The sequence below is a fragment of the Octopus bimaculoides genome, chromosome 5, assembly GCF_046866305.1.
Source record: "Octopus bimaculoides isolate indiv1 chromosome 5, ASM4686630v1, whole genome shotgun sequence".
NCBI lineage: Eukaryota > Metazoa > Mollusca > Cephalopoda > Octopoda > Octopodidae > Octopus > Octopus bimaculoides.
Genome location: NC_142932.1, coordinates 30,706,579 through 30,732,765, shown reverse-complemented (window position 1 = coordinate 30,732,765; position 26,187 = coordinate 30,706,579). Strand labels below are relative to the sequence as shown.

The window sequence follows — 26,187 nt, the reverse complement described above, 5'->3', positions numbered from 1 at the left end:
TCTACTGCTCGCAATATTATCGGATGCAGTTGTGCCTCGTTAACCAGCTAGAGATGTCTTCTTGGGGTTAAAATATCGCAGTAGAGTCCGCGCGAACGGTCAGTCATCTTAAAGTGGCTACGAATATGAATTGTCAGTACAACTACTGCGTTGATCTCTTAGGTTTTAGAACTAGCATTTTTGCTTATGTATTTGTGTATGTAAGTATAGATGAAAGATGTGTGTGTGAGTAAAGCAGAACACGCTTACACACATACATGGTGCGAACGTATGTTTCCCTATTTAAATCATAGATGTGAAAGCCAATGAATGGGTGAATCTGTGAGCACGAGTGCTAGCATGTGCTTCACTTTTTCGCCTTCCTCATCTTCCTCAAAGCAAATGTCGTCCACAACAGGATATGAATTTATATATAAATAAGTAAATAAATAAAAATTGTTTACGGAAGTTGCCGAACATTCAGCTGCAAGAAAATTTACAAGGTTGAGACCATTTATTTTATTCTTTTACTTTTTACTCGTTTCACTCATTTTACTGCGGTCATTTTAGGCGAACAAATCAACCCCAGGACTTATTTTTTTGTAAGCCTAGTACTTATTCTATCGGTGTCTTTGTCGAACCGCTAATTTACGGAAGCTTGTGGGTGGAAATCAAGCTTCTTAGCAGAGAGCCACTCTTGCGCCTATACTGTCAACTGGTTACTTAAAAAAATTTTTTTTTTTTTTTTACACATTATGTGTTTGAACTTCGAGAAAATAACTTTGCAAGTTATTTTCTTTCAAAATTACAGAAGAATTAAACAGAGGTGATGTGTCGTTACAGAACGACGTTTCCTTGTTCGCAAGTCGTCGTTTTCCGCGGTTTGCTATTCTGACACGTTTCTGTTTATTCATACACTTTTCAGTCAACCATGGACTACACAGATGCACGACGTGTTGACGGTATATTTTTTAAAGAGAGAAACCCCGATTCACAACCTGAAGATGTTGAAATGGTGTCTGTTGAGGAAAGTGGCGAATCTGTAAATACCAGATATGACATGGATCGTAATAAAAAGAATCTGGCTTTAATAATAAATAACGAAAAGTTTGACAAATCGACAGGAATGTCTAGACGAGAAGGAACCGATGAAGATGCATCGGCGATTAAACGGACATTGGAGTCGTTGCATTTTAAGGTGATTAACCGCAAGAATTTATCAGTGAAAAGCATGAAACAAATCTTTTTGGATATATCTATGTTGGACCATAGGAACCATAATTGTTTCGTTTGTGTTATATTGAGTCACGGCGAAGACAATAACTGGATATATGGCACTGATGATAAGGTAAAACTTGACGATTTAGTGGAGATGTTGCTTCCTGAAAAATGCCCAGGTTTAATAGGTAAGCCAAAACTATTCTTCATACAAGCCTGTCGGGGAAAGAAACGGGACAGTGGTGCAATTATGCACGATTGCGGCGATGTTAGAGTCGAATATCAAAATGTCAAATCTCACAAAGTACCATTTTGGGCAGACGTGCTTCTGGCTTATTCCACTGTCCCTGGATTTTACTCCTATAGACGTCATACGATTGGATCCTGGTTTATTCATTCATTAGTCCACATTTTAGAAAAAGACGGAGACCGACTTGAACTGCAACAATTAATGATTTTGGTAAATCGTAAGGTTGCCTGTGAATATGAGCATACTTCCACTAAAATGAAACAGGTTCCTTGCATAGTAAGCATGTTAACGAAAGAATTATACTTTTTCAAGTAAAATATTTCCTCTTCTGTCTCTTTCCATATACACGCACACTCTTGTTATTTTGTTATAAGTTTCAGCCCTAAGGCTGTGAAAATGCCAAATACTGTCTATTTCTGTTAATATTTAGTAGAGGTAACAGAGTTACTGAAGGTCCGAGTGTTTTGTCGTTTTATAAGTGCCAACACGCGAAACTTTCCCGTCTTGAGTTACTCTTCTACTAAATAGCAATAAAAATACATACATAAATATATATATATATATATCTCGCTTTACCCCTCTCGTTCTTCCTCTGTTACTACTACGTATCTCTTTTTCCCCCTCGTTTTTCCTCTCTTTCTCTTTTCCTCTCGTTGCTCACCTATTCTTCTACTTCCTCCCTCTGTTTCTCTCTCTTCCCTTTACACCGGCATGGTCACATGCTTCCGGTCAATAATCCTTTCCTTCCTTGGCTTTCGCCAAGCAACGCACGCACCACTTTGTCCCTCTCGGGTCCGTGCCTCATCGCGTTCTTACACACATAATTTTTCTCGTCTGGCCGTAAAGCCTTTTCTGTTTGTTTTCCTGTCTTGTTTTTTGTCCGCCACTACATTCCTCCATGGCTAGATTTAATTTGCGTATACAAATTTAATCTGCGATCCATGGGACGAGCCGTTTTAGCGATGCGTCCTGCCCAAGCTCGTCGAAACGCCGGTGTTAAAACGTGGGTGGCTGATGAAGGAGATGTTCTCTATGTGGCTCGTGTGTTCTCGTCTACGTTTGTTTGCAATGTCCTGTACCCAGATATGCACCTATACATACAGGTGGATGTCGGTATGCACATACCTGTACGTATATATGCATATACTCATTTACTATTTGTTTTATATATATATATATATATATATATATATATATTCATGAGTGTAAAATACTTGAAATGTGTACTTATTCGGCTTAATTTCTGCTGAGAGCACTTGCTAAATTTGTGTTACTGGTGAACAGTTTCTTTAAAATTATTAAATTACAGGTAACATAAAAATAAAATTGATAATTGCATACATGTTGTCTAATGAGACTGATAAAATAAGTATCAGGCTTAGAAAATAGGGCCCCTGCCATTGATTTGTTTGCATGACACCTTCATCAAGTGTCATCTGCTGTAGCCTCAGGCCAGCCAAAGCCCTTTAAGCGGATTCGGTAGATAGAAACTGAAAGAGGCCCGTTGTGTGTCATCATCATCATCATCGTTTAACGATGATGATGATGATGATGATGACACACAACGGGCCTCTTTCAGTTTCCATCTACTGAATCCGCTTAAAGGGCTTTGGCTGGCCTGAGGCTACAGCAGATGACACTTGATGAAGGTGTTGTGTGTGTATATATGTAGTGAAACTACCTATCGCCATTAGATACAAAACTACTATCGCCATTACATACAATCTTCTCATTTAAATAAAAACAAACGCGGGCGTAGCGGAGAACCCATCCCTTGTCATCACGTGACTGATTATTATTTGAAGCGGCAACTTCTTTGAACCGTTCCCGCCAGAACGCAAACTGACCAATCACGTCCCCTAATAAGGTCACGTGATAGAGTATTTTTCTGAAGCCTTCGGGAGCCGATAGTTTGTTATAAACAGCTTTAACTCGGCGGCCAAATTTGTCTCGGTTCAGTTTCTCTTTGAGATCTGTTTCGTGTACCACACGACAGCAGCAGCAGCGGCAGCCAGCGACACATCAACAGCTTCGTACAACGATGACCACCGCCGCCGCCACATCAGCAACACGAGTCTACGACTACTAACCAGTATCATCGTCATGACCAACACGATTCTATGATTACTACTAACCAGCATCATCGTCATGACCAACACGATTCCACAATTACTACCAAGTAGCCTCTTCACCACCAGCGTCTACACGACTTACTATGTACACCAAACTAAACCACTGCGGCACATCTCTCTCTTCGATTCTGTTAGGTGACTCAGCTTCACCACAATAAATAAACAGACAAGAGATTTCAGCCAGCGACGAACGACGAACATCTGTATAACAAGAATCACGGCCCGGCATGGAAGCCACAACATCACAACTAGTGATCAGCACTGCCACACTCACAGCCTCAACTACTTTCACATACAGACTCATACTATTGTGTACTCAAGAACTGGTATAGATGCTCACGTGTTACTGACTCTTTCTATCTGCTGTAATATCTCACATACATACTTTTCTTTGTACGGCAGCCTGTCTTTTATTATGTTCTTATATGTCGCATTCACACTCTCACATACACATACATCTTTAATGCTACAATAAATATCTCTGTTATTCATCTAATACGGTTGTGGTCTTTCATTACTGGTCATCTATGTTATCGTCGCATAACATATCATGTATATCATCTTTGATATATATAATTTTGTGTTCGACCATGTGACATCGTTTAAATAAAAGGAGTCCTCTGTTTTTCCATTCGTCACCATTTCTCCTTTTTTTTTAGTTCGCACGGTCGTTCTTACATATATATATATATATATATATATAATTTATATACGGGCATTACTATACAATAATGCCTCACGCTCAGAGGGACTCCATAAGTCAACTACCAAAATAAGCACATTTTTACATTTGACTTATGGAGCCGCTCTGAGCGTGAGGCATTATTGTATAGTAATGCCCTTCTATAAATTCTATAAATTAAATATATTTATGGCAAAATATGAGGAGTTTTTTTCCTTATGAGGTTTTTTCACACTAAGTACTTAATAAATTCTTATAAAGTCTTTATCCTAATATTGTATATATATATATATATATATATATATATATATATATATATATATATATATGTGAGTAAAAATAAATACAAAAAAAGGGGTTTTGTATGATTGTGTATAGAGGAATATATTATTTTGTTTAAAAGAGTTCCAACACTGTCTGTTTTTTATGTTTTATTTATATTCCTGCAAAACCAATGTGGGATATAGAATATGGAATATACAATATATAATATAATATACAATATATAATATAAAATAAAAATAGATGGTACAATTAAATAAAGTATTGAATGTCTTATTGAATATATAGAATATGTCTTATTGAATAGATGAAATATTGAGTGTTCAATATAAAGGATTAAATATATAAAGGCGAATACGTATTTTCTATACCTTGTGGTATTTCATCATGGCCGGTATGACAGACTGTTAAAGTATATCATACCGGCCATGATGAAATACCGCAAGGTATAGAAAATACGTATTCGCCTTTATATATTTAATCCTTTATATTGAACACTCAATATTTCATCTATTCAATAAGACATTCAATACGTTATTTCATTGTACCATCCATTTTTATTTTATATTATATATTGAATATTATATTATATATTGTATATTCCATATTCTATATCCCACATTGGTTTTGCAGGAATATAAATAAAACATAAAAAACAGACAGTGTTGGAACTCTTTTAAACAAAATTATATATATATATATATACATACGAGGGTAATCCCAAAAGTAAGGGCTCCAAAGCACTTGGGATGCAGGGAAACTGTCCGTGCTTCTGTTGGCAACACTGTTGTATTTTTCTTGTGCCTGTGCCAGCCCTTGCATGCGCCTCACTGCTACGCTCAGTCTTGGCTTAGCAGTCGTATCTGATTGACGCTACCACCAAACTTGGAATCTTGGGGTTAGTAGCCTGTGCTCTTAACCACTACGCCATATGGCGTAGTGGTTAAGAGCACAGGCTACTAACCCCAAGATTCCAAGTTTGATTCTAGGCAGTGACCTGAATAATAATAATAATAATAATAACAACAACATCCAAAAGTACCTTAGGAATGAGAACCCAGGTTCAAAATTTCCCCAAGACAGCTGATGAAGGTTGGAGGGTATATCAGCCGAAACGGTGTTAACAACAAACAAGGTGAGGACAAATATCCATCAAATGTAGATAATGTAGAAAAGAATATAACCATCACTTGGAAGGAAGTGTGACTTGGTTGTGAGTACCAAGGTTTACTAATTGTTTTTGGTGCCTAAGATCAGACATAGATATCTCCGTGGCCCTCCCAAATTTGACTCATCAAGGAGGTGGCGGCTTAGGCTGATACTCATTTTCAGCCAAGTAAGTAAAGTGGACCACTGTAAAATGAAATACTTTGTTCAAGGACTCAATACACTGCCCAGTGTAAGAACTGAGTCCATGATATTATGGTCAAGAGGCCAACTTTCTAATCTACTGGACCACAAGCTTTCACGTGATAATCAGGTATAGTATATAAAGATTCACAATCAAGGGTGAAGGATCAACATACTCCAAGAGATAATCCAACAGTTTAATGCAATCCAAGAAGTAATCCCTTTTGTTATTGTATTTATTTTGAGATGCTCTGTGTTTCTTTCAATTAATTCTAAACATAACAAAGAATTTAGTAAAATAACTTTATTATCATTAAGCTAGTGTCAGAAACATAAATTGTGACAAAGGTTTGGTGGAAGATTCATAATTCGGAACTTATGAAAACAAGACAATTGTACTACAGAGCCAGAAGCAGTTTCAACCAGGTTGGTATCGAAAGAATTAAATTAATCATTAGTTAACTCTTTTGTTACCATATTTCTGTTGGGATGCTCTGTGTTTCTTTCAATTAATTCTAAATATACCGTAAATCCTCAAGTATAATCCGCAGTTTTTTCCCAAAATTTAAAGGTCAAAATTTCTAGTGCGTACTATATACGAGGTTAAAAATGAAAAATATTTTCTAAGCAAAATTTTCTAAGTGATAAATATGTAAAGGCAATTTACTTAATATTTATTTTTCACTGATGTTATTACTGTTATTTCTTTATTTTCTACAAAGTACACAAAAAAGCTACACGTTTGCATTATGTTATATATACAATTTATACAATTTATAAAGGATGTTACCGCATATACGTTTACAAACCAAGGACGTTATATAGACATCCTTGACTCAAGTTAGAGAAGGGGTGCGTATTATACACAAGGTTCAGGATTTTCAGAGGTACAGCCCCCTAAAAATCCCCTGCGTATTATACTCAAGGGTGGACTATACTCGAGGATTTACGGTAACAAAGAATTTAGTAAAACAACTTTATTATCATTAAGCTGATGTTAGGAACACAAATTGTGACTAAGGTTTTGTGGAAAACAACTTATGAAAAACAAGACATTTGTACTACAGAGTCAGAGACAGGTTGATAACAAAAGGGTTAAATTAATCATTTGTTAACCCTTTTGTAACCATATTTCTATTAAGATGCTCTGTGTTTCTTTCAATTAATTCTAAATCATCATCATCATCATCATCATCGTTTAACGTCCGCTTTCCATGCTAGCATGGGTTGGACGATTTGACTGAGGACTGGTGAAACCGGATGGCAACACCAGGCTCCAGTCTGATTTGGCAGAGTTTCTACAGCTGGATGCCCTTCCTAACGCCAACCACTCAGAGAGTGTAGTGGGTGCTTTTACGTGTCACCCGCACGAAAACGGCCACGCTCGAAATGGTGTCTTTTATGTGCCACCCGCACAAGCCAGTCCAGGGGCACTGGCAACGATCTCGCTCGAAAATCCTACAGGAGCCAGTCAACGGCCACGCTCAAAATGGTGCATCTCATGTGCCACCCGCACAAGAACCAGTCCAGGGGCACTGGCAACGATCTTACTTGGCTTGCCGGGTCTTCTCACGCACAGCCCATTTCCAAAGGTCTCGGTCCGTAGTCATCGCCTCGGTGAGGCCCAATGTACGAAGGTCTTGCCTCACCACCTCAGCCCAGGTCTTCCTGGGCCTACCTCTTCCACGGGTTCCCTCAACTGTTAGGGTGTGGCACTTTTTCACGCAGCTATCCTCCTCCATTCTCACCACATGTCCATACCAGCGCAATCGTCTCTCTTGCACGCCACAACTGATGCTTCTAATGTTCAGCTTTTCTCTCAAGATACTTACACTCTGACGGGTATTCACATTGACATTACACATCCAACGGAGCATACTGGCTTCATTCCTTGCGAGCTTACGTATGTCCTCAGCAGTTACAGCCCATGTTTCACTGCCATGTAGCATGGTTGTTCGTACGCATGCGTCATACAGTCTGCCTTTTACTCTGAGTGAGAGTCCCTTTGTCGCCAGCAGGGGTAAGAGCTCTCTAAACTTTGCCCAGGCTATTCTTATTCTAGCAGCTACACTTTCAGCGCACCCACCCCCACTACTAACTTGGTCGCCCATATAGCGGAAGCTATCGACTACCTCTAGTTTTTCACCCTGGAATGAGATAGAAGTTGTTTCCTGTTTGTTTGCAGTCTTTATTGCACCTGAACATCTGCCACAAACAAAACAAAAAATATAACAAAGAATTTGGTAAAATAACTTTGTTATCATTAAGCTAGTGTTAGGAACATAAATTGTGACTAAGGTTTGATGGAAAACAACTTATGAAAACAAGACATTTGTACTACAGAACCAGAGGTGGTTTCAGCTGGGTTTGGTATCGAAAGGGTTAAGATAATCCAAGAATTGAATACTCCAAGGTATTAATTGGATGAATGTGGAAGGACCATGTGACTATGCAATAACAGACAAATTCAAATACAAAGACAACAGAAGTCCAAGGAATGTTAACTCTAAATATTAGTTTGAGTCTCAAAGAAAAGATATAATGTTAAAGTTAGGAGTAAAAATGCTGCCTTATTTCTGTAGAATACCATATGGTTTCAAATTTTGGCACAAGGCTAGCAATTTGGGGGTTTGGAGTAAGTCAATTATATCAACCCCAGGGCTGAACTGGTACTTATTTTATTGAACCCAAAATGCAGAAAGGCAGAATGTGAAGATAGATGAAATGCCTCTAAGCATTTTGCTTGGCATGCTAACGATTCTGCCAGCTCTTTGCTTCATTCTCTAGAATACTACACTGGTTTCAAATTTTGATATAAGGCCTGTCATTTTTGGGAATGGGGATAAATTGATTGTATTAATCTCCAATGCTCAACTGGTACTTATTTATCAAGGCTGAAAGAATCATGGTAATGATTCTGCCAGGTCACCGCCTTATTCTGTAGAATGCTATATCCAAAATGTAATGTGAATGTTATTTTGGCAGTATTCTTCAAAAAGGTATGCACTGATAATAAAAAATTGTTTTTTGAACATCAAAGTAAAAGTTTTAACTACGAATGTCCCTTTTTGTAAAAGAGTTCAGTTTCTATAACATCATATAACACAATTTTTGCCCTTGGGTAGCAACTATTATTTCTTTTTTTGTTTACCCCAAGAAAGTATAAAAAATGGTAATATTTCCATCAAACTTTGCTTTTTGTTATATTTATTCAAACTACAAAGAATCCCCCTCAACACATAGCTGTGATGCCACCCCACTACTCCTACTCATGATCAGAGGAGCTAAACATAGAAAGGACAAACAAGGGATTAAATCAATTACATTGATCTCAGTGCATAACTGGTACTTATTTAATCGACCCCAAAAGGATGAAAGGCAAAGTTGACCTCAGCAGAATTTGAACTCAGAACGTAATGGCAGACGAAATACCGCTAGGCATTTTGCCCAGCGTGCTAACGAATCTGCCAGCTCACTGCCCTAAAATAAATAAAAATATATATGTATATATATATATATATATATATATACATACATATATATATATATATATATATATATATATATATATATATATATATATATATATATATATATATATAATGATATCATGCAAATGCAGCCATGCCAGTGCTGCATGAAAGCACTCATTACATTCTGTAAAGTGGTTGGTGTTAGGAAAGGCATCCAGCTGTAGAAACCATATCAAAAGAGATATGGGTCCTGGCCAGCTGCTGTCAAACCGTCCAACCCATGCCAGCATGGAAAGCAGACATTAAATGATGATGATGATGGTGTTTTAAGTAAATCTCGTCTTGGCATTACATGATAGTTGTAAATCTTCATACAAGCGATGTTTATTCTCTGATTAAAGTGAAAAACATGCCCCACCAGAAGGAAAAGTTACGTTACTTAGGAACAAGTGAGGGTTGGGGACAGAAAAGGTATCCAGCTGTAGAATCTGCTTCAACAAATTCTATTTGATCCTTAAAAGCATGAAAAAGTGAACATTAAATGGTGATAATGATGATAACACTATTGTTAGCTACTTTGGAAAGTCTTTTTTCAACACCTTTCTGAACAGATGTTTCATTGTTGTGACATGTTTGTTTATATTAGACCAATTTTATCAAATATGTTACACAGTCTTGGCTGTGTGGTTAAGAAGCTTGTTTCCTAACCACGTGTGACACCTGGTGTAAATGATTTATACTATAATCCCAGGCTGATTAAAACCTTGTGAATGGATTTGGTAGACAGAAACCGAAAGAACTCCGACATACACACATGTGTATGTGTGTTTGTTGGTAGTAAGCAACGACTCACTGATTACGAATTCTTTCTGTAACTATGTCCAGGTTATTTGTTGTTCAAAAGACTGGGAGATTATTATAAAATGTGGAAATAAGTGAGGGTTGGCATTTACCCACAGAAAACTCTGTCTCAACATATTCTTGTCTAACCTATACAAGCATGGGAAAATAGGCGCTAAAATGATGATAATGATGTCATGACATTTCAGTTTTGTGTTTCAGGTCAACATTTTGAAAACAAATATACTTGGTAAATAACCAAGGTTTCTATTTTATGCAACCGTTATATGGATTTTAACAAAAAATATAATAAATCAATTTGATACTTTCCGGTTTCACTTTGTTCATCATCATCATCATTGCTTGACATCTGTCATGGGTTGGTTGGTTCTACAGGATCTGACAACCTAGAGGACTGTGTTGCACTGCAATATTGATTATTGTAGATACATCATTCAATGTCTATGGTTTTTATACTAGGCACATAGAGAATATATTCTGTTATGTCTAAAAACCACAGCTAACCTATGAACTAACAACAGACATACCCTGTGTATGTGTTTCCGATTTTGCTTACATATATAGTCAAAGCATGTAGCCTAGTGGCTAGGGTGTTGCCCTTGTGATCGCAACATTGTAGTTTCAATCCCCAGACCAGTAGTGTACTGTTATCTTGAGCAAAATACTTCCTTTCATGTTGCCCCAGTCCTCACTGCTGTAAATGGGTGACCCTGAAATGAACTGGCATTCTGTTCAGGTGGAATGTTGGTCTGTCCTTGCCAGCAGAGTAGCATCACTCAAAAGCTACAACAACTCAAGGAAGCGCATTGTGACCAGTGGTATAAGACAAGATCTAATAGTCTTATTGATACAGCAATATAGCTATTTCTCTCTCTCTCTCTCAATATATAAATAATAACAATGATCCTTGGATGGAATTTATCACTCTGCATATTTCCACAAATCACGTCTCTTAAGATCACAGTCCGTATTCCTAGGATGAATGCATGTAGTGATGCATTAAATGTTTATGAATTCCATCCAAAGACTATTGTTATTATTACTATATCTATTCTACGTTATATCGGTACAGCTCGATTTAACCCCAAAAAACTGGTTCACCAGTCAGCACCATCAGACTGTGGTTGCCATAAGGCAAAAACTTTCCTGTAAACAAATGTAATATATATCCCTCTCTCTCTCTCTTTCGGAGAGGCACAAGCACATACACAGACATATACACATGCGGCAGTAACTTCCACTGACCAAATTCAATCACAAAGCTTTGGTCGGCCCGAGGCTATAGCAGAAGACACTTGCCCAAGGTGCCATGTGGTGGGACTGAACCCGAAACCATGTAGCTGGGAAGCAAGCTTCCTAACCACACAGTCATGCCCATATATATATATATATATATATATATATATATATATATATAGGTGCAGGAGCGGCTGTGTGTAAGTAGCTTGCTTACCAGCCTCATGGTTCTGGGTTCAGTCCCACTGTGTGGCACTTAGGGCAAGTGTCTTCTACTATAGCCTCGGGCTGACCAAAGCCTTGTGAGTGGATTTCGTAGATGGAAACTGAAAGAAGCCCATCAAACATGATGGAAGGACAGTAACATGTTAACCATCATGGCCTGTAACTGGCGGTTGTGTGAAGTTAAGCAGTGAACCACTGGTGGTATATGTAGTGGTTAACGTGTTAATGCAAGATAGTGTCGGAGGCATTATTCAGGTTTTAAGTATGGTACTGTGGGATGCAGGTTTCTGTTTTCCCCTTTGCAAAATGAACATGAATTTGATATTTGGAAAGTTTGGGACACAAACTTCATATGAGAAATATTTCTAGATGCATTATAAATAACTTTAAACAACTTCAAAGAACACTATATAGAAAAAGCTGCTATGACTTGGAATTTTCAAGTGTTTGAAATGCACATAGCATGTATAATGGTCAGAACTGCCGTATAAAAAGCACTGGTTGTTGCTGGTACCACATAAAAAAAACACCCAACACACTCTGTAAAGTGGTTGGCATTAGGAAGGACATCTAACTGTAGAAACCAAGCACCAACAGACAATGGAACCTTGTGAAGTTTCTGGCAAACCATCCAACCCATGCCAGCATGGAAAACAGACGCTAAATGATGATGATGAGTTAATAATTTCCAAGAAAATCTTTCTTTAAATATTATGAGTATATTTTGCAAAAACTTATATATATATATATCATTATCTTATGATATTTACTTTGTATTATATTATACTTATTTATTGTGCTTTTACTTATTAATTTGTCTATGTGTGACAGTGGATTTTCATCGATGAGTTCATGAACCTTGGTTCTTTTCCCTAAAATTATATATTTATATTTTATACAGTGAAACTTAATTTGATTTTAATTTTTAATAAACTGAATTTAATTGAGTTTTTACCTGTAAATTTGGATTTTTATCCCTAATATTATTATTATTATTATATGTGTGTGTGTGTGTGTATCATCATCTAACCTGCTGGCAAGAGTTAGACAGGGACTAGCAAGCCAGAGGGTTGCATCAGGTGCCAGTCATCTGTTTTGGCATGGTTTCTATGGTTGGATGCCCTTCCTAACGCCAACCACTTTACAGAGTGTATTGGGTGCTTTTACATGGCACCAGCACAGGTAATTTCTATGTGGTAGAGGCAGTCATTGACACACATAATGGGCTTCTTCCAGTTTCAATCTGCCCAATCCACTGAGAAAGCTTTGGTCAGCCAGAGGCTATAGTCGATGACATCTGCCAAAGGTGCCATGCAGTGGGACTGAACTCCTGATCACATGGTTAGGAAGCAATCTTCTCAACCACATATCCAAGCTTGTGCAGTGATACGGTACCACTTTCAAATATCTTGTAGCTGCCACAATTTTTGTTTCATCAGATTTTTAATCTACTTTACTGGTTTGTTTACAATCAACAAATACTGTAATATATTTGGAACAGTTGAAGATTCCTCATTTTTCATAGAGAACTATACAATCTACTACGAGATATGGGAAATAACTAAAACAACTAACATTATATAAATGTGAAGGCAACACATGGAAGATTAAACATCAACTGAACCAAGTTCTGTTATTTGAGAATATTTTTTATCTTTCATGTGTTATTTCCCTTTGACAAGTTTTGTTTAATATGTTTAATACAGGCATGGCTTCCCAACCTCGGTCCATTGTCATTTCTTCCCATAAGCCCCAACAGTCCTCACCACTTCATCTATGCCTTCCTAGGTCGCCTTCTTTCACAAGTACTAACCATTTTCAGTGACCGGTACTTCTTTATACAGCTGTCTTCATTGATACGCATCACATGTCCAAACCAACATAGTCTTCTGTCTAGCAAGCTGCGTTTGATTCCTCGGCACTATCACGCTATTAGATGTCAGAAGTGAAAGTAGTCGCTGTCTGTCTGCCTGTCTGCCTGCATGCCTGTTGCTGCTCTGTCAGCCTGCTTGCCTGTCTGCCTGCATGCCTGCTGCTGGCCTGTCTGCCTGCTTGCCTGCTGAGCTATCTGTGTGTCCGTCTGTCTGTCTGTCTGCTGGTTTGAGTTGATACTTTGGCTTACTTACTGATATCTATCTACTATGTATCTATCTATCAATTATTAGAAAACACAAATTTAATATAAAAACATATTTCCTGAAATTGCAAATTATTTAAAATATAAAAATATAATTTTCAACAGAGAGAATTTATCAAAATAGAAAACAAATGAAGTTTGAAGTTAAGTTTAAAAATAAATGTGATACTTATGCTCCGTAGATACTTATACTCTGTAATGTTTCAAACGCATGGATATAGGTGTCGAATTTGTTCCAATAACTTCTGGAAGATCTCGTCCTTGAATTCGTAACGCCACATGAATTCTATTAGATGTGTTTGCAGCAAATTCCGGGTTGTCCCATTTTCTCTTTTGTTCTGGTTCTTGGCATGTTTCCATAGGCATTCGATGTGATTTGTTGTGGCAAATGTAACCGGATCAACAAAATTTATTGAATGGTTCACGGTTAAATGTCTATATCCTAGCGTGTTTAGTGTATTATATGAACGCCAGAGGTCAGAAATTATTGTTGTTCCTGGTAAAATCCGCTCTTGTATAATTTCTAAAAGGGTATCAGATGATCGATCTTCTACCGCAACTAAAAAACATCTTCTCGTATCTCTTTCTAACGCACCAAACACCCACTGCGTTTTAACCCGATGGCCAACATTATATTTTCTTCTAACAAACGCACTTTCATCTATCTCTACTATTCGGTTTGGTCCGCCTAACTTAATATTTTGCGCAATATAATACTCTGCACATACATCACGGCAGTAATTCCTCCAATCTGTTACAGCTACATTTGCTATACGACATTCCTGGCCTAAATTCTTAGCTAAATCTCCCTTAGCCCAATAATATAATATATCTATAATCTGCTCGCTTTTCAGTTTGCTATTATCTAGAAATGTTCCCTTTCTAATGGAAATCAGTTTTCTACAAGGCCTTCCACATGACCATATCATGCCATCGGACAAATTGTTTTTGGCCACTTCCCTCATGCTAGCTCCACAAGAGGGACATATTTTTTCAGTATTTAACAATCCGTATGTCTTGAGCCAGTGAATACTAGCTGCTGTTGTTGCGGTGGCGATGGCAATGTCGCGGTGATTAATTCCATTTGCACTGGGATATGTAGAAGTCATCGTGAAAAACCTGCAACTAATTTGTTCTCGTGTAGATTTCAATTTGAATTACGCGCGCTTTTGGGTGTTCGTTGGTGGGTATGATGGGTAATTCTTGTAGAATTCTTAATTCTTGTAGAATTCCGTAGAATTCCGTAGAATTTAAACAAGCGAAGGTAAGGTGGACGAGAATTTAAACAAATGAAGTTCAGTTTAAAGTTTATAAATAAATATATTTCATTCCATGTTCAGTTAAAACTTTATGAATAAATGTATTTTTGCATTATTCATTATTGTTTTTTAAAAATAAATCACATATACCCATCATACCCACCCAAAAGCGCGCGTAATTCAAATTGAAATCTACACGAGAACAAATTAGTTGCAGGTTTTTCACGATGACTTCTACATATCCCAGTGCAAATGGAATTAATCACCGCGACATTGCCATCGCCACCGCAACAACAGCAGCTAGTATTCACTGGCTCAAGACATACGGATTGTTAAATACTGAAAAAATATGTCCCTCTTGTGGAGCTAGCATGAGGGAAGTGGCCAAAAACAATTTGTCCGATGGCATGATATGGTCATGTGGAAGGCCTTGTAGAAAACTGATTTCCATTAGAAAGGGAACATTTCTAGATAATAGCAAACTGAAAAGCGAGCAGATTATAGATATATTATATTATTGGGCTAAGGGAGATTTAGCTAAGAATTTAGGCCAGGAATGTCGTATAGCAAATGTAGCTGTAACAGATTGGAGGAATTACTGCCGTGATGTATGTGCAGAGTATTATATTGCGCAAAATATTAAGTTAGGCGGACCAAACCGAATAGTAGAGATAGATGAAAGTGCGTTTGTTAGAAGAAAATATAATGTTGGCCATCGGGTTAAAACGCAGTGGGTGTTTGGTGCGTTAGAAAGAGATACGAGAAGATGTTTTTTAGTTGCGGTAGAAGATCGATCATCTGATACCCTTTTAGAAATTATACAAGAGCGGATTTTACCAGGAACAACAATAATTTCTGACCTCTGGCGTTCATATAATACACTAAACACGCTAGGATATAGACATTTAACCGTGAACCATTCAATAAATTTTGTTGATCCGGTTACATTTGCCACAACAAATCACATCGAATGCCTATGGAAACATGCCAAGAACCAGAACAAAAGAGAAAATGGGACAACCCGGAATTTGCTGCAAACACATCTAATAGAATTCATGTGGCGTTACGAATTCAAGGACGAGATCTTCCAGAAGTTATTGGAACAAATTCGACACCTATATCCATGCGTTTGAAACATTACAGAGTATAAGTATCTACGGAGCATAAGTATCACATTTATTTTTAAACTTAACTTCAAACTTCATTTGTTTTCTATTTTGATAAATTCTCTCTGTTGAAAATTATATTTTTATATTTTAAATAATTTGCAATTTCAGGAAATATGTTTTTATATTAAATTTGTGTTTTCTAATAATTGATAGATAGATACATAGTAGATAGATATCAGTAAGTAAGCCAAAGTATCAACTCAAACCAGCAGACAGACAGACAGACGGACACACAGATAGCTCAGCAGGCAAGCAGGCAGACAGGCCAGCAGCAGGCATGCAGGCAGACAGGCAAGCAGGCTGACAGACCAGCAACAGGCATGCATGCAGACAGGCAGACAGACAGCGACTACTTTCACTTCTGACATCTAATAGCGTGATAGTGCCGATTCCTCTTATGCCTAACTTTTCTCTCAATACGTGTGTGCTTTGTCGTTCATGTACCCTGATGTTGCACATCCAGCAGAGTATACTGCCTTCCTCTCTAGTCTACAACACTTTAAATTTCCAGAAAGAGAAATAGTATATAATAATAGGCACTTCTTTGTTTCCAGGGCCGCTTGAAAGTGAAATCATTTACTTCGCCAGAAATAGGTTTCCAGAGTAAAAATAGGGTTGTTTTTTTTGTTTTGTTTTTTTCCTGAACAATAAATAAAAGTTTTATGAATATAAATACTTACTTTGCTCTGAAACCACTTCCAGTGAAAACCATAGATATTTCCACCTACCCTTATATAAATGCAGGGTAGCCACGTATTTTCTCTATAGCAAGATACCAAAAGTGGGCACCGTTAATCGAAAAGTTAACCATAAATTTAAATTCCATTACCGTCAATCAGTTAATTCTTTAAAAATGTAACGAAAGTTATCGATAAACCGTTAACGCTAATTTTTATTATTTAAAAAAAAAACCTGCTCTAAAAACACATTTAAAAAGGTGTCAAAACTTTAAAATCCGTTAACTTCGATCGAATTGAAGTTAATGGAAGCTAACTCTAGTTGACTTAAGTTAACGGAAGTTAATTAGTTTACTCTTTTACTTGTTTCAGTCATTTGACTGCGGCCGTGCTGGAGCACCGCCTTTAGTCGAGCAAATCGACCCCAGGACTTATTCTTTGTAAGCCTAGTACTTATTCTATCGGTCTCTTTTTTGCCGAACTGCTAAGTTACGGGGACGTAAACACACCAGCATCGGTTGTCAAGTGATATTGGGGGACAAACACACACACATATATATATATATATACGACAGGATTCTTTCAGTTTCCGTCTATAGTAGAAGACACTTGCCCAAGATGCCACGCAGTGGGACTGAACCCGGAACCATGTGGTTGGTAAGCAAGCTACTTACCACACAGCCACTCCTACGCCTATAATGTTTGATAATGATTTTCAAAAATAAGTTTGTAGTAACGCCGTGCGCATGCGTGGAATTCAACAACCAAGCTTTCCCGCTTCATTCTGTCTCTTTGTTGCTGGCCAGCGATTGAGCAAGGACGTGTTTAGCTGTCTCTCTCCATCTATCGAACTACGCTCGACAGCTCGCTTACATCTACATACCAACGTCCCAACAACCATGCTCACACACACAGAAACTGTAACAACAAACAAGAGATAAAGATGTATAAATTACCACCTTGAATAAATGTTGTTTGTGTTGATAGTCTGGAGTTCAGCGTTCCGTTAATTCTTAATTTTATATAGGAAAGTCAGGTATACATCTAATGATGTATAACCCACTTTCCTATAAGTTAAATCGTTAACCAAAATGCTAACTTCGTTGATTAACGGTTTGGTGGCCTGGTTTGCGAGAGATGATAGCTGCACCAACATTAGGAGCAAAAAGCGGATGTCGTCTGCTGCACAGTTACCCACCAAAGGAGTCCAGTCTAGGGATTCACTGATGGACTTTGACTAGAAAATTTACATATAAATTTGATCAAACAAAGACAATTATGTTCAGTCATGGTGTCTGTTGTATCTTACACATTTACTAATGTTCTTTTACTTGTTTCAGCCATTTGGCTGCGGCCATGCTGGAGCACCGCCTTAAAGGGTTTTTAGTTGAAGAAATCGACCCCAAGACTTATTCTTTGTAAACATAGTACTTATTCTATCGAAGTCTTTTGCCGAACCGCTAAGTTACAGGGACATAAACGCATCAGTTGTCAAGCGATGGCGGGGAGACAAACATGCAAATATATATACGACGGGCTTCTTTCAGTTTGCGTCTACCAAATCCACTCACAAAGGGCGACCTAAGGCTGTAGTAAAAGACACTTGCCCAAGGTGCCACGCAGTGGGACTGAACCCGGAACCAGTGGTTGGGAAGTCCGCTTCTTACCACACAGCCACGCCTTTCTACATAACTCAAAAATAGTTGATAAATTGGTAAAAATTTACCGAAAAATCATCATCTTCATTTAATGTACATATTTCTACGCTTGCATGGGTCAGACGAAATTTGTTGAAGCAGATTTTTCTGAACCCAGCCCTCACTTGTTTCCAAGCAAAGGAATATTTCCCATGACCAGTCATATTTTCTATGGGAAACTGAACGCGAAAAATGTCACTTGTCTCGCGGTGATGCTCGTTCGCAACCTCGTCTAAAAAACAAAAAAAGACGACACGTTATATAACGTAGTTGCGGGCAGACTTTTTGTTTTGCTTTGTTATTTCTATTTTAATTCCTAATTAGAACACCGATGCATCGAAACAGGGTCCTAAATTCACAGCGACAATAAATATGTTTATTGTATGTATTAATAGCGAAGACGTGTTTCAAGCCAGTGTTTGTAATATATATTATAGATGTATCTGCGCGTGTGTAAAATTTAAGGACGGTATGGCTGCTATTTCTAGCGGATCGAGACACTATGTAAAAGTTTCGACTTTGTTCCATATGCGGATTTCCATGACAACGGACCTTTTCGATTAAGTAAAAATTACATGACTATGATGCTTGTAATATCTGTATTATTAAATTTGTAGAAGAGTTGAAAAACTTCAAGTGGATGACAAAATGTTAACGAGATCCTTATTAACTCTGTTTTTTTTTTTTTAACAGTTATTTGTCCTGCTGAACATTTGTTAGAACTGAATTTACAGTGAAAATTTCTCTAATTGCGCTGTCGTTAAAGACGAACGGTCGATCAAGGAAGTAAAATAGCCTTTAATTGAGCGGAAGTGACGTTTTGCACAGTGCGTAAATTGTTTGTTGTTACCACAGTTGTTCGTTGCGAATCATTTCTTCATATCCCATATCTTAACTTAGTCATTAACCTAATTGATGCGAACAGTGAAAGTTTTCGTAGTCAACACTGTTATTGAATAATCGCTTGTAATTACTCTAGTTACCATGGAATCATAAAGGAGTTCGTTTAACTGCTATTTCTGGGCTGAACAAAAGGAAAACGCGCACTATTGACTTTTTCGTTCCTCAACTGCTGTGACATTTTAAGTGAACTGTCATAACGTTCCACTGTTGTTTTACCACCTGCACATTTCTGCTCTTTTGTACATTTATCATTTTATACATACATTCCGATCAACCATGGACTTCGCAGATGCACAACATTTTGAAGGTATATATTTTACAGAAAGAGACTTTGATTCACAACCTCAAGATGTTGAAATGGAAACTGATGGTGGAATTGGCGAATCTGCAGTTGTCAAATATAACATGGATCGGAAAAAAGAGAATCTGGCTTTAATAATCAATAATGAAACCTTCAACGAATCGACTGGTATGTCTAACCGACAAGGATCCGACAGAGATGCATTAGCAATTAAACAGGCATTAGAGTCATTACATTTTAAGGTGATTGACCGCAAGAATTTACCAGTGAAAAGCATGAAACAAATCTTTATGGATATATCTGCGTTGGACCATGCGAATCATAACTGTTTCGTTTCTGTTATATTGAGTCACGGCGAAGACGATAACGAGATATTTGGTATTGATGGCAAAGTAAAACTAGACGAATTAGTGGAGACGTTGCTTCCTGATAGATGCCCAAGTCTAATAGGTAAGCCAAAACTATTCTTCGTACAAGCTTGTCGGGGAACGAAACTGGACGGAGGTGCAGTTATGCACGATGCTGGCGGTTTTAGAGCCAAGCATCAAAATATCAAATCTCACAAAGTACCACTTTGGGCAGACGTTCTTCTGGCTTATTCCACTGTCCCTGGATTTTACTCCTGGAGGAACTCTACAAATGGATCGTGGTTTATTCAGTCGTTAGCCCACATTTTAGGAAGTGACGGAGACCAACATGAACTGCAACGATTAATGATTTCAGTAAATCGTAAGGTTGCCTATGAATACGAGTCTAATACTAACCACTCCCATATGAATAAAATGAAGCAAGTTCCTTGCATAGCAAGCATGTTAACTAAAGAATTATACTTTTACAAGTAATTATATATATATATATATATATATACATACATACATACAAGGATGAATCAAAAGTAGGGCCCAGTTTCTGGGAAGTATTGCCTTTCTTAGTTACTTTACAGGTCATTACTGACTATTTTTGAAAGTTACTAAATGTGGATCATGTCGTGTTTTGTTGTCTGGAGTCATTCTGTTTTAATACCTTATTAATTAACACACTCACCGGTTCAGTTTCCACTCATTTACCTATTTATTTAATTTTTTTTTTCTAAAATGTTCGTTGCTTCTTGCAAATTCTTCAATAGTTATTAACTCTGTCATGTTGTTAATGTTCCTTGATATTCCAACCCTAAAACAGGAATTGGGCGCTACTTCTGACTTACTTCGTATGTAAACTCCTTGAATTTTTTTCAATTTCGTTTTAAATTCTGCTGAAAACATTTAATTTCTTTTTTACTTTAATAATGGAGAAAATTACTAGCCCCATTTTTCGGCTATTGACAAACGATTTCTCTACGATTATAACGTATACAGATAACTTAATAAAATTGTATATTAAAATAATCGTTGTATATTTTTGGTTGTATTGTAACGTATTGAAGCATTTATGAGGACATTATTAAACCAGTGAGGTACTGGTTTAAGCACCCCATAACTCTTCGTAACTTTTTAAAATATTTTTTGGAATCTTCAGCAAATTTTTGTGAATTTGTATTCTACACGCTTGAATTGATACTATCATGCGATTGTCTTTTAAATTCTTTAACCCTTTTCCCCCATTAATCCTAAAATTTCCACTCTTTTTCGATTTTCTTTTTTTTTTGCTTCAATCTGTTTAAAATACAGAGAGTCCTAATCTGTCATTTGTTTGTTTATAATTTCAAACTAATTGTTGAAATCCAAATTTAAAAAGTTAAAAATATTCGCGTGGCCTATTATAGCTTCTGGATCGAAACACACCATGTAACCCGCCTAACCGGTTATAATTTTTTTACCTTTTGGTATTTTCAGACACCCTGGACCTCGCACAATTATGCAAAAACAAAATTTTCGCCCCCATCCCCCAATCCTTACGGATGCTCAAATTAGACTTAACCCGTATCGATCGCACAGGTATTGGAGAAGCATGTAAAACATCATTTATTTTACTAGCATACTTTTCTGATAGTAAATATTTTTTGTTTTCCTTATACATATACAAACACTGGCGTAGCTGGAGTATGTGCCGCTCCCGAACCCCATAAAAACCACGTATTGCCTACAGCAGACCTATAAGTCCCGCCCTTTAAAAGTGCCGACCGCCTGCCCCACTAACTATGCTGGTGTATACAGACACTTGCTTGGTGAGTGGGGTGGGGTAAGAATTTAAATTGCAAAAAGTTTTTTTTGTTGTTGTTGCTTAACGCCCAGCGATGGTCCGTCTTTGGCCGCATCGTCATTCTATTAAATGTGTTTATGGGGAGAAATATATTAAAAAACATCAATACATGTCAGAGTGACAAAGAAACAAGGAAGGTATCAGGTAGTTGTGGGATGTGCTAAAAACAACAGTAGAATCTCCTTTTAAATCACACCTTTTTGTCGGAAAATTGTTTTGAAATTATAAACAGAAAGAAATGGCAGATTTACACCGTCCGTATCGCCCGCCATTTAGGCGATCTCTCGCTTTGACTTGCAGAACTGTCATCCGGATCAACTAGTTTTGTTCGTTAATTTCCTTAAAAAAATTTTATTTATTTACTTTTGTTTTCAAGTGAAAGATGTACGAACGTGTATATGAAATGGACTTGTATAAGAGAGAGAGAGTGCCACTTACACATACATGAGAACACACATGTTCACTCACTCACTCACATACACACGCACATACAAAAAAGATGTATGCATACGTATTGATGTATGTAGGTATTCCCATATCACGAAACATTTCCGAAAATTCCCCTAAATAAAAAAGGTTATATGAGTTTCTTAAACCAGAATTCTGCCGAAAAGGAAGTGAGGGAAAGGAAGAATATTGAAGAAGGTCAGGTAAGAAAAATTAGATGAAAGGGACTAAATAAAAAGTTATATATATATATGGGGGGTCCATACCTTCAAGTTAAGAATTTTTTATTTACTCCTGGAAGAATGCATTAATTATTTTAGCCTGGCTGTGTTTGTAGACAGTTGAAAAGAATACTTTTAACAAAAAACAAAAATAATCAAATAGCAATGTAGTTGTGGGTGAGCCCCCTTTGTCTCCTGGCAACCAATATTTTTAGACCCAGTCTGCCACTGTACAGGGTGTCCACAATGTCTGGGTACATGGAGTAAATAAAATCATAACATAAACAGTTTAATATAAGAAATAATAATTTCTTAAAGTATGTGTTAATCTCCATGTACCCAGACTTTGTGGACACCCTGTATATTATTTTGAATATCATTCAGCCCTACCTTGGCTTTGAGTACAGTTAACAATAAATTGATGTATATTCTTTTCTTCGTTTCACTCATTTGACTGTGGCCATGCTGAAGCACCGCCTCTAGTCGAACAAATCGACCCCGTGACTTATTCTTTGTAAGCCTAGTACTTATTCTGTCGATATCTTTTGCAGAATCGCTAAGTTACGGAGACGTAAACACACCAACATAGGTTGTCAAGGGATAGTGGGGAAACAAACAGACAGACACTCACAAATATATATAAATAGACAGGCTTCTTTCAGTTTCCGTCTACGAAATCCATTCACAAGTCTTTGGTCAGCCCGAGGCTGTAGTAGAAGACACTTGCCCAAGGTGCCACACAGTGGGACTGAACCCGGAACCATGTGGTTAGGAAGCAAGCGTCTTACCACACAATACATACATATGCACAAATACAATAATTACTCGCCATATCGCAGTTCACCTATCGCACCTGCACTACATCGCAGAGTTTCCAGGCTAGTATATGTAAATTTCATTAGGTCTTGGGCCCAACAATGACACTTCAAGCATTGAGTACACATTAAATTTTATTAAACCTGAATAATATTTTTCAAGCAATGAACAATTTTTATCAAAACAAGGGTATAATTTGGAACTTATTGCAAAGCTGCATGATAAGTAGCAATACCATCGCCACCACATCTGCCATACACATACCATTCAGCCTTTTTTGTGATGGTAATGGAGCGATAGTAACAGTACGAGCTGTAGTAGTGATAGAGGTGGATGCAAGGGTGAGGACGGAAGTGGTGGTAGCCGAAGCAGTCAGGGATGACGGTGAGAGTAAGTGATGTGAAAGACAGTAGTGATGATGGTGGCGTCAGAAGTCTGAATGGTGTGTGTATGGCAGATATGGTGGTGGTCAATGAATTCAGTGTTCAGTCCCTCTTTCTCTCACATACCCACTCTTTCTCTCTTGTTATTACTCCCACTGCCACCATCAACACTACTACTTTTAATAAAACAAAAAAAAAACATCATCAACAGTAGAAGTGTTATTGAATAGTGAGAGAGTGGGGTCAAAGTGTGACACACTGAAATTAGTTTCCGCATTTGTTATATTAGATAAATATATACAAATTATAAAAATTTAAAAAAAATATACAGTATTGTTTTTACTTCGCATATTTTCACTTATCGTGAGGGGGCTGTTTGGAACGTAACACCCACTCTGTGTGTGTGTATATATATATATATATATACAATTAAACCTTGGGAGAGGCATTAAGCCGGTAATAAACACACGCACTGGTTCAGTCCTTTATTAATTTATATGGTTTTTTGTTAAATTATTTCATTGCACTCTTGCAATCTCTTCAGTAACTTGTCTCTCCACTTCCATTTATTTTGAATGTAAATTTCATTGCACTCTTGCAATCTCTTCAGTAACTTGTCTCTCCACTTCCATTTATTTTGAATGTATGATCATACATTCAAAATAAATGGAAGTGGAGAGACAAGTTACTGAAGAGATTGCAAGAGTGCAATGAAATAATTTAACAAAAAACTATATAAATTAATAAAGGACTGAACCAGTGCGTGTGTTTATTACCGGCTTAATGCCTCTCCCAAGGTTTAATTGTATTTCTTTCAACACACGTATCCACATCAAGAATCTTGCACACGAAATACACATACGAAATATATACATATTGAATTTGTTTATGGAAAATGTTTTGAATATACAAATAAAGCTTCTATTCTCTTAATGCCAGCCACAGTCTAGTGTATCAATATATAGTTGAAAAGGGATTAAGAATCTATATATATCAAAGGGTTCAAGCGGTGGAGATCAAGAACTTTATTGAATCGACCCCCTTTAAATCCATTTAATACAATGTATACATACAGCCGACCATATTCTGAATAAAAAACAGAAACCTGCCAATCAATTCTATAAAAAATTTTGACAATAAAATAATTCGTTCCCCAACATGTTTCCAAAAAACAAAACAAACACACTACAAGAGAGAAACAATTTCTTCCAAACTCTTTCAGACCTTCCTGTATTCACTTAATACAGGGATTTTCAAACTTTTTGACTTGCGGACCCCTTTGTATTTCAAGCTTTACCTTAGAGACCCCCTTATAAACGCTTATGAAATTTATGCATAAATATTTGCTTAAAATAACATATATTTTTACATTTATTTATTTAACAGTATTTAACAAATAGGTTTATTGTCAATTAAAAGATTTCGATTAAAAAACATATATAAAATCAAATTGCCCATAAAAAGTATTTGCTGTCCACGGACCCCCTGTCTTGTCCTTGCGGACCACAGTTTGAAAACCCCTGACTTAATGCATACACATACACACACACACAGCTGACCGTATCAATAGAATTTCTGACAATTGATCCATTGCATTCCATTCTAGACCCACAACATAAACAATACGTATAAGAAAAGACTAAGATAAAATATCGAACCTGTTTATTACTATGCACTGACTATGGGAACAAGCTGTTTTAATTTTCAATTTTTTTCTTATTTCCTCATTGTTTGACTTTGAATTTTTAATATTTGATAAGATGGACAAACATCGAAATCGGATAAAACTGAAGGTAACAAATATAAAAATACTTATTCTGTACAATTAAAGGAAAGTAAAGTATTTTTAAAATTCCGTTCTATTTCTAGTTTTTTTTTTTTTTTTTTTACTTATACATTATATATATAAAGGTAATAAATTTAATGCCTGTTACATTCTTGTTTTATTTTTTTTTAAATTATATATACATATAGCAGTGTACGTACACTTTTGGTCTCTTATATGTAAATACATGTGTATGTATATATATATATATATATATATATATATATATCATCATCATCATCATCATCATCGAAAGCGGACGTTAAACGATGATGATGAGATATATATATATATATATATATATATATATATATAGGTAATCTTCAAGTTTAGGGTGGTGTACTCTGAAATGTGTTTTTTTTTTAGCTGTTTATAAATAAATCACACCGAAAATGCCTCGTGGAAGACCGGCTGCACAACAACTTATTGTTCCTCAAAATGAAATCCTCATTCGTGAATTAATAT

The 26,187-nt window shown here is 36.8% G+C and overlaps 2 pseudogenes across 2 annotated transcripts; both read left to right on the top strand.

The window, feature by feature from the left end:
- The first annotated feature begins 206 nt into the window (after positions 1 to 206).
- Positions 207 to 4,075, top strand: LOC106869280 (caspase-3 pseudogene; annotated as a pseudogene). Its single transcript, XR_016241869.1, has one exon. The product of XR_016241869.1 is annotated as a caspase-3 pseudogene (transcript).
- A 15,078-nt stretch (positions 4,076 to 19,153) lies between these two features.
- On the top strand, positions 19,154 to 25,830 carry LOC128247814 (caspase-3 pseudogene; annotated as a pseudogene). The gene has a single exon (XR_016241867.1). The product of XR_016241867.1 is annotated as a caspase-3 pseudogene (transcript).
- Positions 25,831 to 26,187: the final 357 nt, after the last annotated feature.